This window comes from Micrasema longulum, unplaced genomic scaffold (genome assembly GCF_059751315.1).
Source record: "Micrasema longulum isolate JH-2025_06_02 unplaced genomic scaffold, ASM5975131v1 h1tg000931l, whole genome shotgun sequence".
Classification (NCBI taxonomy): domain Eukaryota; kingdom Metazoa; phylum Arthropoda; class Insecta; order Trichoptera; family Brachycentridae; genus Micrasema; species Micrasema longulum.
This window is the reverse complement of record NW_028278122.1, coordinates 89418-104898: the sequence shown is the minus strand read 5'-3', so window position 1 is coordinate 104898 and position 15481 is coordinate 89418. Positions and strand designations below refer to the sequence as shown.

Here is a 15481-nt window from a genome sequence, read left to right as displayed (position 1 = left end):
CAACAACAACAACAATAAACCATCACGTCGTTTCCCCGGGTAGGCAGAGAGGATAGAACGACACATCATTATATCTTTGCATACAGATGTCGTTTCCTCTACATTCATACATCTTCTCATGCAGGCGCGCCGATTATTCCGACTTTTGACATGTCCATCTTCAAGTATTTGTTGGATTTGGTCATTTGGTTTTCCTCTTTTTTTGCATCCACCAACATTCGAATTATGAATATTCTTGACCGTTCTTTCGCTGTCCATTCGCTCTACGTGTCCAAACGAAAAAAATTAACCACTTTGAAACGTCACAGGTTCAGGTGAACATTGATCAATCAATAATAGCGTTGTTTTGTCTCATGATAGATTTCTAGTTTTCCAGTGTGATTAGTGTGTTTGGACAGGTACGGGAACTTCCGTTTAAACGTCAGGAAAATTCACCAACTTGAAATCGTAACGTTACGGGCGGTATAATTTCAAAGTTACAAAACCTTAAAAATCATAGGAATGATAAAACGATATATAAAAATAATTTGTTTTTGGCTTAGTTTGATAGTTTATTAACGAATAAAAATATATAAGAAATCACTGAACTTTGTGATTTACATTTTATATGACAGTGTATAATTCCATAAAGACGAAATTTTCCTTGAAAGAAATTTCACTTTAAATCTCGAAATTCTTTTATGTAATTCAAAAAAATATTTTTTATTTACCTTTATAGATGTACATTTTTGATTTCAGTTTCAGTGCTGCAGAGCAGCGTTTATTTTATAATTAAAAAATACATATAAGAATTTGTTACCCACTAAGTCTAAAGACTTTTCGGTGGGACACATTTTTTTTTTATGACAGGTTTATATTACATTTATTTTATTTATATTTTACAGATTTATTTATAAACAGGCACTATAAAGTATCTAGAAGATATTTTTTCAGTTCTTTTGTTTTCATTTGAAGATTTTTCATGTGAATGATGGTTTGTGGGAGATCATTGAACAATCTTGGAACAACGCAATTTAATGTTCGCTCTCCGAAGTAATTTGTAATTCGGGGAACAGACAGGGAGCCCTTAGTTTTTAATTTAGTGTTGTGAGTGTGGGAAACTATTTTTTTATATTCCGGATCAACAAAGAGATCTACAATCAATTTGTAGTCACAAAGTTGTTTTACCGGCAGGACATTACAGAATTAAAAATTTGATACTTCGTTGTTCGAATCAGCTCCTAAATATGTCGCCATATTTTTATGCAACTATATTTTTGCTACATTTAATACAAAAATTGTAAAATACGACTGAACGAAAAAGCGGACTTCAAAAGAAAAAAAATAAATATTATTCCGTTTCCGGTTAGATTCAGGGTATTTGAAAAAAAAAGAAAAGAAGACGGTAAAAAGGAGCCTATTTAAAATATGAATAACTTTCTTTTATTTAGTATACTCGAGGATGAAAACTGTAGGATTGAGGTCGTTATTAGGGGTTGGAGCGTTGGAGATTTACAGACGAGATTAGTATTTGATGCGTGTATTTATTGCACGTTGAATAAGATACGACTCTGGAGCTGTGATGGAGCACGATATTAACGGCAATGAGGAGTTGAACTGGCTGCACTTGAACTACATAATTGCGTTGAGCTGACTTGGTTTTGCTGACTCTTCGGGCTGACTGGTTGGACTGACTTGCTTGGGCTGACTGACTTTATACACCCTATGATCTCTTCATAGACAACGTTCCTATGTTCATCACGTCTAGGAGTTTTAGGAGGAGTTCAGTGACAAACACAAGTACGAATTATATTTACATAAAAATTATGACTTGCTTTATCGGTCGTTGTTCTATATCTCATGTGAAATCGTTGCACGTATGTGTGTCATCGATCAATGAACCCCACAAAACTATTGCTCAATATTTGATTCGATTCGAGTTATAAGATTTTTAGAATTCCAATTCCAAATAAAAAAAGATACCATGATAATGGATCAAGGGAAGAATAGAAATAAAAGGTAATTAACTAGGTCAATTTCAGCCATGAAACTGATGAAGTCAAGAACACAGATTTTGGAAGCAGAACTGCTGAATTTCTTGTACCAAAGCTGTTTAACAAGCTGCCTGCCGAGATAAAGTGCTCTACTAATCTTGAGCAAAGAAACAGACGATAAAAGAACGTCAATTTCAAAAATTAAAACTTCAAAGCGTAAAAAGTTTCTAATTATTATTTATCCTTTTATTTTATTCGTAACACGACTATTTATTTTTTTACTACTAAAATATCATATATTTTTTGTTCAGGAAACGCGCTGACAATCTTTAATTTATAAATAGTTTGGCGTCATCTAAATTTTGTTAACTTTTGCCAATTAATATCATGTTTCATATAAAAACAGTATCAAAAAACGTTATTTTGAACAAAAGAACGAGTCTTAGAAAAAGCACTTTAAAAAAGGGGTAAGCCATTTTGTAAATGTTTATGGTTCAATTAAAATTCTCCGTTTGCTTTTTGTTGAAACTGTATCTGAAAATGTTACTTTGTTCCCTCACAGTTTTCATAATTAATGATAAACCTTTCTTATACGGTAATGCAGGTGAAAACAAGGAACGTTACGTGCGCCTTGTGCACCTACGGTTTTACGTGCGAAACGAGACATCTTAAAGTCTTAAGCTTCCATTAAAAACTGACCGTTAAGGAGAATACCTAACACCTGAGAATCTCTAGTACTAAAACTTCCATTGAAACAGGGGCTTCAGCACTTTGAATATATTTTTGTTCAAATGACAATACAAAAAAAAAAAAAGTTCTTTGCAACACATGGTATTATAAAATTATGTCATTCTGATTCGAAAAATCAAAACATTTTTAATATAAAGTAAATGTAAGTGATATAAAAGGGCAAAGTTGTTTTGCTGTAATAAATTTTTTCAATAAATTAACAGAAATTGGCTAACATCTTCGATCACATTCTCGAAGCACTCGCTCCATCATTTCAAAATTCCTACTTTTAAAGCCGCACTACATTGTCTTCGCGGCTCGACAGTGGAATCATTTCCCGTCCACAACATATCAGAAACGATTTTACAACAACTTTGTTTACATAACTTTTGATATTGTATTTTTTATAATCTTTATATAGACATTTTCCCACCGGAATTGGAAAGTAAAATTTGTATAACTATGCTGGATGTTAATACATAATATATATATTCTTGCTACGCAGAGAATGAATGTCCGCTAATTCAGCAACACATCTGTAAAAGAGAGCGCAAGGATAGAACTCATAATACGGAAGACAGAGACGCTGTTCTGCGGCGGGTGTTGTGAAAATAAATACAGTCGGTTGATGACAGTCATGGAGGACGCACGCGCGTAACATGAGGGGCTTTTTGATGATTTTTAATTTATTTTGCTATGACAGGGCTAAAGTATATGTTAATTTGCATTAATTATGGAAAAGGAATTATTAAATAGTATGAGTCCATATTTTTTTTTATTTTCATATGTCTGAACTTTAGAATATTCCGTCTTATATTAGTGGTTACACGATGTTACATCACCGCGCGCAAAGGGATTATTTACCAGAGTCTTTTAAGAGTTAAACTCTTTTCCTTTCCTCTCTTTTTTTTCTCATTTCTCAAATGAAGACGTTTCGACATTTTTTCATAAACATATTGTATGATATATTTTAGTATCTACTTTATTGTTTCACATAAAAACAAAAAACACCTTTGTTTTGTTGGTTAGATAATTTCCATTAACCAATTAACCCACCAATGTGCAAATATTATTATAAAAAAACAAATAAATTTAATGTAACAATAGAGCAAAATATTTTTTATCGAAAATAAACAGAGGTAATGAAAAAAAAACCTTACTCTTTCCATAAATACTTAGTACAGTAGTTTTGGTAAGGACTATCATATTTATAACATGTAAGCCTTGTATTGATTCATTAGGCAAATAGGATATTATCTAATCTATAAAAATGAAATAAAATCACTTTGTTTTTATGCACCACTTATATTTTTTATAATTTGACAACCTACTAGTTTCGGCAATACTATGTCTTTTTCAGGGTTAATTACAAACTAACTTACTGTAATTAACCATGAAGCTAAACCGAAACTAGTTGGTTGTCAAATTATACAAAATATAAGTGGTACATAAAAACAAAGTGATTTTATTTTATTTTAATATATTAAATAATAATGTTCTATAAAGTAAGTGCTTCAAACATCAAAAATAGGATATTATCATCTGTTAAAAAATACCAAAAGGACTCTGATTCTAAATTCGTTTAGCTGTTCATAACTACATTCACAATCTGATTGTAATATTTCAACGTATAATACATAAGATCGTCATCATTTATGTTAACTACATTCGTGGTATCACAAATATAGATGTTGCAGGGTAAAATTTGAATAATTCAATGTGTAATTAATCTAAAAGATCTTAATTAACACTACTAAGTTATTATTCGCGTGCATCAAAGAGTAATACCGAGGTACAATAGTGAATTAAATGAAAATTTTAATACGGGGTTCTCATAAAAAAGGTAGTTAGTCGACGCTTTTAGTTTGCGGCAAGTAATTGAATTTACCTTTGTGAATATTGCTTTAAGTCTTACATTTAATGCAACCTTCACATTTTAGAGTAAAGGATGATCTGAAGTCTAGACTCTAGACGCTATTTATCAAAATAAGGTTCTAGGATTTCAAAAGATTAAAGTCTGATTCGACTCATCGCTTGTATGAAAAAAAATAAATATTAATCCTGCAATTTGTATAAATGTTGTTAAATAAGTAAGTTTTTTTAAACATATGAATTGGAAACGTTATACATATATGATATTTTATCATGAAAGTTAGAAAGTTCAATTAATTATTGATTTATTTTCGGCAATTTTTATGGAAAAATGAAATATTGTTGTATTAAATTATTGTTTGTTCTATATCGCTTCTAGTTTAAAAAAAAAGGAATCAAACCATAAACCTCTATTTAAGAGGCTTGTCAGCAGATGGGAAAGACAGAATACAGAAGGAAATTATGAAAAATATACTTCAACCTCACGACCAACTGAGAAAAAAATATTTTTGGGATTTCTTTTTTCCAACTGGCGGGAATCGAACCCGCGACCTCAGTTTTACAGTAAGTCGTCTAACCAACTGTGCACAGCAAAAATAAATAATCATGGCCAATATAAAGCGCTATTTCAATAATTCATCCATAGGGTTTTGTTAGTTATTGTGAGGAGAGCTCCTACACTAGTTTAAGATGACAAAAGAATCGATGTTGATGTTCGATATGTATTTATTGCATTGTGAATATAAAACAGGCTAGCTCAAACTGAATCTAACTGGATGATATGCATATCTGATCACCAAACTAAGCCGTTATGTTAGCACCCCCTGTGGTCCATTTATAGGTGGAGACGAAGTTGATGCACTCCAGAGCGTTGCATTGGATTTGTCATCCGATTTAGTTGTAGAAAATGATGATCTTGTAAGTAATAAGTTAGTTTTTAACAGTTAAATGTTTTGGGTTTAAAAGAAAATGCAAAGTTGCTCACTTAGGCCGATGCTCTTGATTTCTGGTAAAAAGATTTGATAAAAATAATTAATATCTTGTTTTATGAAACGATAACGCCATGTGATAAATGAAGACGATGTTTTAGTTTTTTCTTTATCATAACCAAGATTTTTGTTAAAATTATAAAACTTAAAACAAATCGTATTTTAAGGAGTGAAAAAAAAGGATAAAAAATACAATTTTAAACAAGATATTATTTTAGTTATCGGGCTCGCCTGAATTATTACTATTTTCAACTAAGACTATTATCGAAAGAGCGACACAAACTCTTAATAGCAAAGAAACAATTAATAAACTTAAGAAACTCACTATGCACAGCCTCACTCTTGAATTATTTCTCTACAAAAGTCTAGCCCCGTGATGTCAGCCACAGGCTGTTAAAACGAAAGTGTTTTTCACGAGGTTAATTTATGGTTTCCATATCAGAGAAAACAAGATAATGTTAAGTTTCTAGAATGTCGTAGATATAAAACAGGCACCTTTAATATAATGTACAAAGTCTTAAATAGACAGAAAATAAATCTAAGAACAGCTCAACTTATTGTTATAATTGTATCGTTTTTAAAGTTTGATATTTATTTAGTACTGGCTTTTATCCGCGTCATTGCTGCGTGGTTTTAGGGAAAAATTAGTATATGAGTTTTTATATGCTACTGGCAGACCCGACAGACGTTTTCCTGCCCTAACGTTGGCTTGCTTGCTACTAGCTGGTTAAAAACGTTTTTGTGAAAATACGGACACACGTTATTTATTTTAGAGTTTTTTGAGCTATTTATAAATTCTAAATAAGGGTTAGTTTTTCGTTTTATCTCCTCATGTGATTGGCTAAGAGTCTTTGTCGTGCTCAAATCAAAATTGTGCGAAAATCACTGTTCTAGTGCCATTATCGAGAGAAAAAATACGAGAATACGTGTTAATGAACAAAATTCAGAACGTAATTTACCCTGAGCCCTCTAAAATGTGAGATCAACGTAAATTTAGTCATTCTTTAACCGCCAGTTAGGTTTTGACGTGACCTTGACATTTAATTCAAAATTAAAAGAAAATAAAAATAGTTGTGTCGTGGAAGCTTGCAAAAACTGACCGAACAAAAGGAAAAATACTTCTCATTGATCAGTAGGTACCTAGGTACTTGTTTATGATCCAATTCTAAAACAAAAAAAATATTATATTCAGATATTGGATTTAATTAGGTACCTAGGTACTTGTTTATAGTCGAACTCCAGAACATAAAATAATTTATTTGTAAATACGTAATTATTTTTGCAAATGTCAAACTCTGGGCTACTTACCAACAGTAGCGCGTTTTGAATGTATCAAATGTCAGTTAAAATTATTGAAGCATTACTAAATATCCATTCAAAATATGTAGAAATTAAGAAGAAATAAGGAAATTAATTAATGCACTAGCCATTAAAAATAATTGACGAAAAACAACATCCTCCAAATTTTTTAGAATATGCATTTCAGTCGAATGCAACCCTGGAAGTTCGATAAAAAACACATATTCGCTTCTAATTTTTTTTCTGATGAACATATTATTATTTACAAACCTAATTCACGTAAATAACATTATTTTGCGAAAAATTGCATGTAAATCGGTCCGGTAGTTATCGAGTCTACAAAGGACAAACTCTTATACATTCATTTTGATATATATATATAGAGATTAAACCTGTTATCCAGATGTGTATTGAAATCTATATATGTTTATGTAATCATTTTTTTTTTTTTGTATTGTTTAATATCGACTACGTGGTGTCAGTGCACCATAGGGTCAGTGCATTTTGCCCACCATGCAAGCGGTCTTGGGTTCTCGGGGATATAAAATGTTATTGTGTGTATATTTTAGTGTTTTTACACTAGAATATTTCAAGTCCCTATACTGGTACCTGAAGCGCCAGACTGATAACCTTACCTCCATGTAACAAAAATGATCAAAATACGTACCATTAGGTATGGAAAGGGGATGATGATTGACATCTAAAATTGAATAAAAAATTGACAATCGGACACTCCAAATCAGCGAAATTTGACATATTCCCTTTATTTTCTGAACAGACCTCGAATATGTATTTGTATGAATAAATAAATAAACAAGTCAGTAATAGATATTTTTTCCACTTAGAATTTTTTGGAGGAAGTGATATTTTTTTCGGGATAAAAGTAGCCTATGTCACTTATCAGCTCTATGGTTGTCCTTATGTAAAAAAAAAAAACGTTAATCAGTTGCTCCTTGGGTGCAGATAAATCCGCCTTGTAATGTGTTAGCGTGTTTGATTAGTATTGGTTGATATCTGGGGTTCGATTCCTGGGACGGTCGATAAGAAATGATAGTTTATAAGGCGGATTTACACTGCAATATTTTAGTGTTCCTAGACTGGCACCTGAACCGTGAGGCTGATCACCGTGCCTTAATTTTATAGATAAACTATGTATGTTGCATTAAACAGTTTCATATAACGATTGGGAGCGAACAAGGGTATGATTATTCACTTCCATTAGTTTAATTTTTGAACACTTACCGTTTTTTAAAGAAAATAACATGCTAAGACTATTTGAGAAGCTTTTGAGCAGGTAAAAAAAAGGATATTGAAGGAAGTTATGATAAATACACCAAGAAAAAAAAACATAGAATTTTGTATAACTGGGAAGAATCGAACTCGCGACGATGTATTATTTACTAAAATAAACGCCGATTTTTGGCACTAAATTAAACTGAACTGAATGCCTAGCCTAGACTTTCATATTCTCTTCTTAAAAATGTTTCCTTCTCTGTGGCAACAAATTTCGATCGGAATAACTCCCTAGGGAGGAAATCCAGCCTGTCTGCAAACATTTTGACTTACTCAAAACATTGTTGAATCTACCAAATGGTAAAACAAGAAGTATACAAATTGGGAAATGGTTTTCAGGCGTTGCATAGTAGTTGATTTGGTTCAGCCGAATGAATCTCACCCACATGATAAAGGTCTTAGCTCCTTTACTTCACTTAAGTCGACAGATGGAAGAGTTGAGGAACTGTAGATGTTTAAACTTAAGCAGAATAGTGACTGTTACAAAGTGTATAATGTGGCCACACACACTAGCCAATGACAGATCATAAGCCCTGTAAACGCCTAGACTTCTGTATTTAGTTTTCAAAAATGTTTTCTTCTCGGTTTCAACAAATAAGATCGGAATAACTCCCTAGGGAGGAAATCCAGCCTGTCAGCAAACATTTGGACGTACTCAGAACATTGATGATTGTCTAATATGTTTGCTTATAATTTGATTGTATTCGATATATTTTTTAATGTTTTGAAAATATATTGTATTATTTACTACAATAAACGCCGATTTTTGGCACTGAATTGAACTGAACTGGATGTATAACATTAAAATGACCTACTTGTTAAATACATTTATAAAAGTACCAACATCAGTATAGAGTTTCATCCCTGAGGCAATAAACTTTTTGTTACTGGGTAGGGTCAAACAATGGAACAAGAAAGCATACTTATCTTACAATGAAAATATTTGAGGACTGAATGCTTTAACTGTACAATAATTATTCATCTTGAGTAGCAATTAAGTTACAAGTGTTGTGTCGAATTTTATTCTGAAGAGGAAATAAGATTGTAATATCTTATTGAGATGATGGATTCTGTTGTTGATAATGTTATTTTTACGCCCTTGTTTTCATTCGACTGGCAATGCATAATGGCGTCTTAGTCCTAAAGTAAAACTTTGAACTGGCAGAGTTAAGAAGTTTAGAGCTACGAGAAATATTATATTAAAAATGTTTTTTTACACGCGGTAAAAATTAAAGTATTTAATTGTACTGCGATTTTTTTCTAAAACACATGAAAAAAGTAATAAAATTACTTATTTAGTTCTTCTACGTCATATAGTGATAGAGCTTTGTGATAGATTTCCGGTTTTCGGGAAGCCAACCTACCAATCGGGACAATTCACCGAAGACAGGCGCGTCGCGGGTTCGATTCCCGCCAGTTGCAAGAAAAAAATCCAAGAAAGATTTTTTCAACAATATTTTGAGTTTGTCCAAATTTTTGTAGACAATTTTTTGGACTGGATTCAACTCCCTGGGGAGCTGTTTATATTAACATATTACAACAGAGATGAAGAACATTTAAGAGAAAGTAATATAGAAGTCTAGGCATATACATGGCTTATGACCTGTCAATGGCTGGTTTAAGTGGCCACTTTACACACTGTGTAACATTCACCATTCTGCCCATATTTAAACATCTATATTCCTTCGATTCTTTCATCTGTTGATGTTTGTGACGTTAAAGAGCATATTGAAATAGTTATAAAGATAGAGGACACAGTAAAAAACAAGGTAAAAAATGGAGTAAAAACATACTAACTAAATAACATTGTAGTCTGATAACGGACACAGCAACCTCCTGTAATCGAAGTTTTGAGGGTCCGGCAGTGGACTTAGGAGAAACTTAACCAGTTGCACTACACGAGGTGTAATTGCATATTGCAGGTCAACAGTTAAAGAGTTAAAGAAAAGTATAGTTTCAAACATGATGAATGTTACACAGTGTGTAAAATGCCCACTCAAAACAACCAATGTCAGATCGTAAGCTCTGTAAATGCCTAGACTTTCATATACTAGCCTTTAAAAAAAACCCTCTCAACAGAATTACAACAGTAATACATTTCAACTATAAATGTGTTTAAGCAAACTCTTTTTATTTAGTAGTTAAGACATAAGTGTTTAACAGTTTATAACTATAATATTATTATTAGAGCACACATAAGAATGCGTTTATGGATGCACTATTTTAATATTTACAAAAAAAGGGGAAAATCTGTATATCACTAATAAAAATAATAAAAAACATGCAAATTTATTGAGTGAGCATAAATAGGTTAGAGAATTCTACCCGTGTCACTTTATGATATGTCTATTTTTCTATTTCCAAAGATGACTAATTGAGATATGTCACTTGACAAAAAATGCGACATGACAACATACGTGACATACCATCTTTAGAAATGGAGTAGTGGTTGACAATTTATGATATGTAAAACACACTTTATTGTGCCGTCGTTGTTTTAAATGGAAAAACACGATTTGTCTTTGTTTTGTCAATCATTACTTTGTTTTTAAGGATGATTTGTCATGTCTGTTGAAAAATGCATATTTTCATTTTGTGGAAACATCTACTGTTCAATACATCTACTGACTAGAGTCAGGCTAGTAAAAAAATAGATTTTTCAGAGATTATTTAACATTCAAATCGTTCTCCTTCAAATTTATAAAAAAGTGGCATATCATATTATACTATACTTTATTTATCTTTCCACTGAAATAAAATTATTGTTTCTCCAGCAAGGGTATTATCACCTACTAGACAAAAAAAGTCGTTGGGCTATCTGTACAGCGTATGAAACATATTTGTATGTAACAGAAATAAATTACTTAGTCCCAAACGCCGCAGACTACAAAGAGAAAATTAGATATCTGACCTTCAAAGGGTACGAAATACTCTTTCATTGAAAGTTCCTCTCGAAAGGGTTTTATTTTACCGGTGATACATTATTAAAGTAATACACAACCTATATTTACAGAAATAAAATCAAACAGAGATTTTTGTGGATATTGTAAGAAAGTATTTGTGTCTTTCGACAATACGGCCAAGCTAAGATTGCGATTTTAGAACCCGCAACAATAAATGAAATATATCTCGTGGTTTTGGTACGAGTGTGAGCACACGCGGGGAAAAGATCGCACCAGTTAAAAAACCGTAACTTGCTACATTTTTGTATGGACTAGTATTAACGCTTAAATGCATGTTGTTGCCATTCTGTAAGATTCCGTTTAAACATCAATGTTTATTGAAATAATAATATTATGCACTCAACGCTCACTGAATTTAGCTGGTTACATATAACAATGTATGACATATAGTTTAAGATTTTGTCCATGTATAGTTTTCGACTACCGTTTTTACCGGCCAAATGTTGAAATTTCAGATCATACATAATACAGGAAATATAGGGAGGTTTATTAAATTTTAAAGTCAGAAGAAAGTGGAATTAAACTTTCAAATAACATTATCGTCATTAAATAAAACCACTTTGTTTTTAAACAATATTTTTTTCCGCCGACCGGTTTCAAAGCTAAACAAGCTTCTTTCTCAAGGTATATTTAACTAATTAATTATTTTGTATTTTATTTTATCAGTATGCTACCAATGAAATGAATTAATCAAGTATTTAAAAAAAAATAATGGTAAGTGAGATGGATACGTTCGAAACATGACAGGAGTGGACTAAATGATCTATTGTTTCTTTATGGTTTTTTTTTCTCATTACGAATCGCTTTTTTAATTTCTAAGATTTCCAAGTTGCCTAATTTAAATATTTTATTTTCAACATGAAGAACTTTTCATCTTGAAATCATGATAATTTTCTATCAGACGGTTTTGCGAATTCGAAAAAAAAATGTTTACCTTACGTGTTCTTTTTCTGTAATATTAAAGTTTTTGTAAGTTTTTCAAATGTAGATTAAATCGTAATCATAAGAATTTGATTGGTATAATATATGTCAGATTTATTATATTTATATTCTTTGCTTTTGTGATTTTTAAACAATGTTTCTTTATTATTAGTTGTGTAGAAAGCAGGTTTAATGTTTAAAGGTAAGGAATTAGATAATTGTTTTAAAAAGTTGTCATTTTAAAAAGAATCAGCCTCCATTGTTAAGGTGGGTTTGCTTTGTTTATTGTGGGACTAGAATATAATTATTTATTCATAAGTTTGCGTTTTTGCTTTTGATTTAATTAAAATTTTCCAACCGGCCAGTGGAAAAAAAATAGTGGTTAAAAACAAAGTTGTTTTATTTATTTTATTATAATGAATAACCACAAAGTAAGTACTTCAAAAATAAAATGTATTTTATTATCGTCATAGTTTATGTAAGAATATAATAATTTATTATGTTTGATTTAATTTTTTTCTTTTTGTTTTTAATCGTAAAAATATATACTTAAAAATAATATACGAATAATATTTCAATGAATTTTTTCCCATTTTCAAGTGATTGTAAACTGTATAAGAAAATTTATCAGACTTCGAAGGAAAAAAAATCTGTTTACATACCTAGTAATTTTGAGCCTTTTTAAAACAACAAAAAAAAAACATTTAAGGAACCGTCAATTACGTAAACATGCATTTATAATATGTTAACAATAAAAAAGTAAAAATATATTTTTTAAGGAATAACCCGTGAAGCCTCTATTTAGAGGCTTGTCAGCAGGTGGAATAGAAGGGATATGGAAGGAAGTAATGAAAAATACACCACAACACCCTGACCAATTGAGAAAACAATATTTCTTGGATATTTTTCTTGTAACTGGCGGGAATCGAAACCCGCGACCGCAGTTTTACAGTGGGCCATCTAACCAACTGTGCCAAGGCGCCGTTCAATTGAAAAAAAACGTGTTTTATTTTAAAAGTTTTGGATTGTCTTTTAAACTGAAAAACATTTTTCAAAACGAAGTTGGAAAATATACTGTCATGTATCATTGTTTTTATACCCCTATTTGCAGCCGAAAGTGCATAGGGCATCACATTGTAACACCAAATGCAGCATATCCTAAGTATATGTTACAAGGTTTACGTTTCAGATATCAATCCGGAGACAGTGGAATATAGCAGTTTAAAACCGCCTTTAAAACAAATTTTTCACGTCAACACTGGTAAAAATTGAACTCGGGACCTCAAACATGGTACGCACTGCTTTAATCATTATACGAGATGGAATTATTCCCATTCGATTTCTCTTTCAGGTTTTTTAACCTGAGAGTAGCCATCGAGTCGAAAATACTTGTACAGAATTCAAAGTCTATTTCACACACATAACTATATTCTAATCCACCTGGATGCAGACAATATAAAATAAACAAAATATGCTTTACTCATCAGTATTCCTTAAACTTCAAACGAACAAAAAACGTAATAGAAAACATTGACGATAAAATATTATCCAGTTTGAAATAAACTGACGATATTAAGAGAAACTACTATTTATCTCTGTTGCACTCGTTCATAAAGGATCATTGTAGCCAGCGAGACAGAAGAGCAAAGTTGGAAAATGTCTCGAAGCATTTGTAGAGCGGTATCCCAACCAATTTGTACAGTGGCCTAGTTTTTCACTGCAGCTTTGTACGTCGATTATTGCTTGTCGGAGATTGTTTTATTCGAATAGTTCTGCTTTCTACGCTAAACAATTTGGATAGAGCTTTGATAGCTTGGAATTGTAACTTAATTTCTTAATTAGTCGAAACTATCGAAACTAACATTGAAAATGGATTAATTTTATCGAGCTTTCCATAAGGTTGGAATATTCTATTAAATGTAGATATTTTTATTTCTGATAATAATTTTTAATTCAGTTTTCGAAATGCAAAAACTTATTTAAAATTATTTCACACATTGATATAATAAAAAACATTTCAATTGCCTCCATTCTCAAACGGACTTTTGTCGTGATCAAACGTGACGCTATGAAAAATAATGCCCCGTGAGATGAGAAAAGGCTTGACTTACACTCTTACTGTAAAAACCAGTACGAATAAATGTTTTTATTTATAGATATAATCAGAATTTACAAATAATTACAAGTGTTTTAAATTGTTTAATTTTTATAGAACATTAATAATATCACCGATAGCTACTAACGCTGCGTTGTCGTATCTATGGTATTAAGTTAAACATAAAAAATATCGTAACACTTTCCAAAACTAATGTTATTATGTGTATGTATCGCAAGTTTCAATTTAAATTTTTGAGCGCAACGGAACAAGTTCAAATAAAATTTCCATTTATTCCACAATTTATACGGGCATTATTTTCGTTTAACATAATGAAGTTTTTATAAAAAACTTCAGGTAAATTTTTATACTGTATGGATTGGTGCGCTTGAATTGATTTGAGGTTAAATGAGAAAGATGGATTACAATTTAAGTTATTTTATGAGTAGGTACACACGAGTTACATCCTTACAATTTTGTACAGAAGAAATTTACAATAGCGAACACTGGTGAGGAGCTGGTGGACGAGCGACACCAAATGTTAAGATGAAATGTGCATATTCTTTCGCTGCACGATATTTAATTACTTGTCCGAGCTGACGTTGCGTCGGGTTATGCGTTGTGAGCTAGAACGGTGTTCAGCCCTGCCAACTTTACGACTTGATGGTGATGACCTCCACAATACATTGAGTTAAAAAGCTTTTAGCAAAGCGTTAGTTTGCGAAAAAATTGATAAGTAAATTTTAATTTGGTAAAATTTATCATTTATCTATGCAACATTTTATTTATTAATAATAAACCGGTACAAAATCCAACCTCCATTTGAAATCTCAAATATTTAGTAAGTGTAGATTGATTTCAGAAGCGTCAGTTTAATTTCTTGGCCTCGAAACTACACAGATCGTCTGTTTCAGAATAAAGGTAATATATTTAGAATGAGAAACAAAGACTATTGTTTTTATTAAATGTTCGGTGAGTGTAAACTACAGTTTTCAAACTTGATAAATATGTTCTAGAACGAACGAGGACAGCATTCATGCAGACCGGAGTCATGAGTATTGTTCTGGAGACGTGTTCGCGTTCAAAGCTCCAGTTCTATTGGGGTGCATTGCCTTTTAGCGAGTTGCTCTCAAGGAAATGTTTCCCCTCCGTGTAATGAAAGGTCCTCCCGCTCCAAACTTTCCACGGGTTTCGAGAAACAAAAACCCGTGTGGGGTTCAGGAAGAATCACACTGCAAATTGCGTTGAGACGAACAAAAGAGATGAACGAACTAACGCGAAAACACGTAATCCTATTCCAGCAAGAACTGCATAGTTGGATGGATTTTTTAAATTAATGGAAACTCT

The 15481-nt window shown here is 31.7% G+C and overlaps 1 protein-coding gene across 1 annotated transcript in view; it reads right to left on the bottom strand.

Moving 5' to 3' along the window:
• Hs3st-A (Heparan sulfate 3-O sulfotransferase-A) overlaps positions 1 to 15481 on the bottom strand; it is a 228658-nt gene that overhangs the window by 154652 nt on the left and 58525 nt on the right. The gene's annotated exons all lie outside the window — the stretch shown is intronic.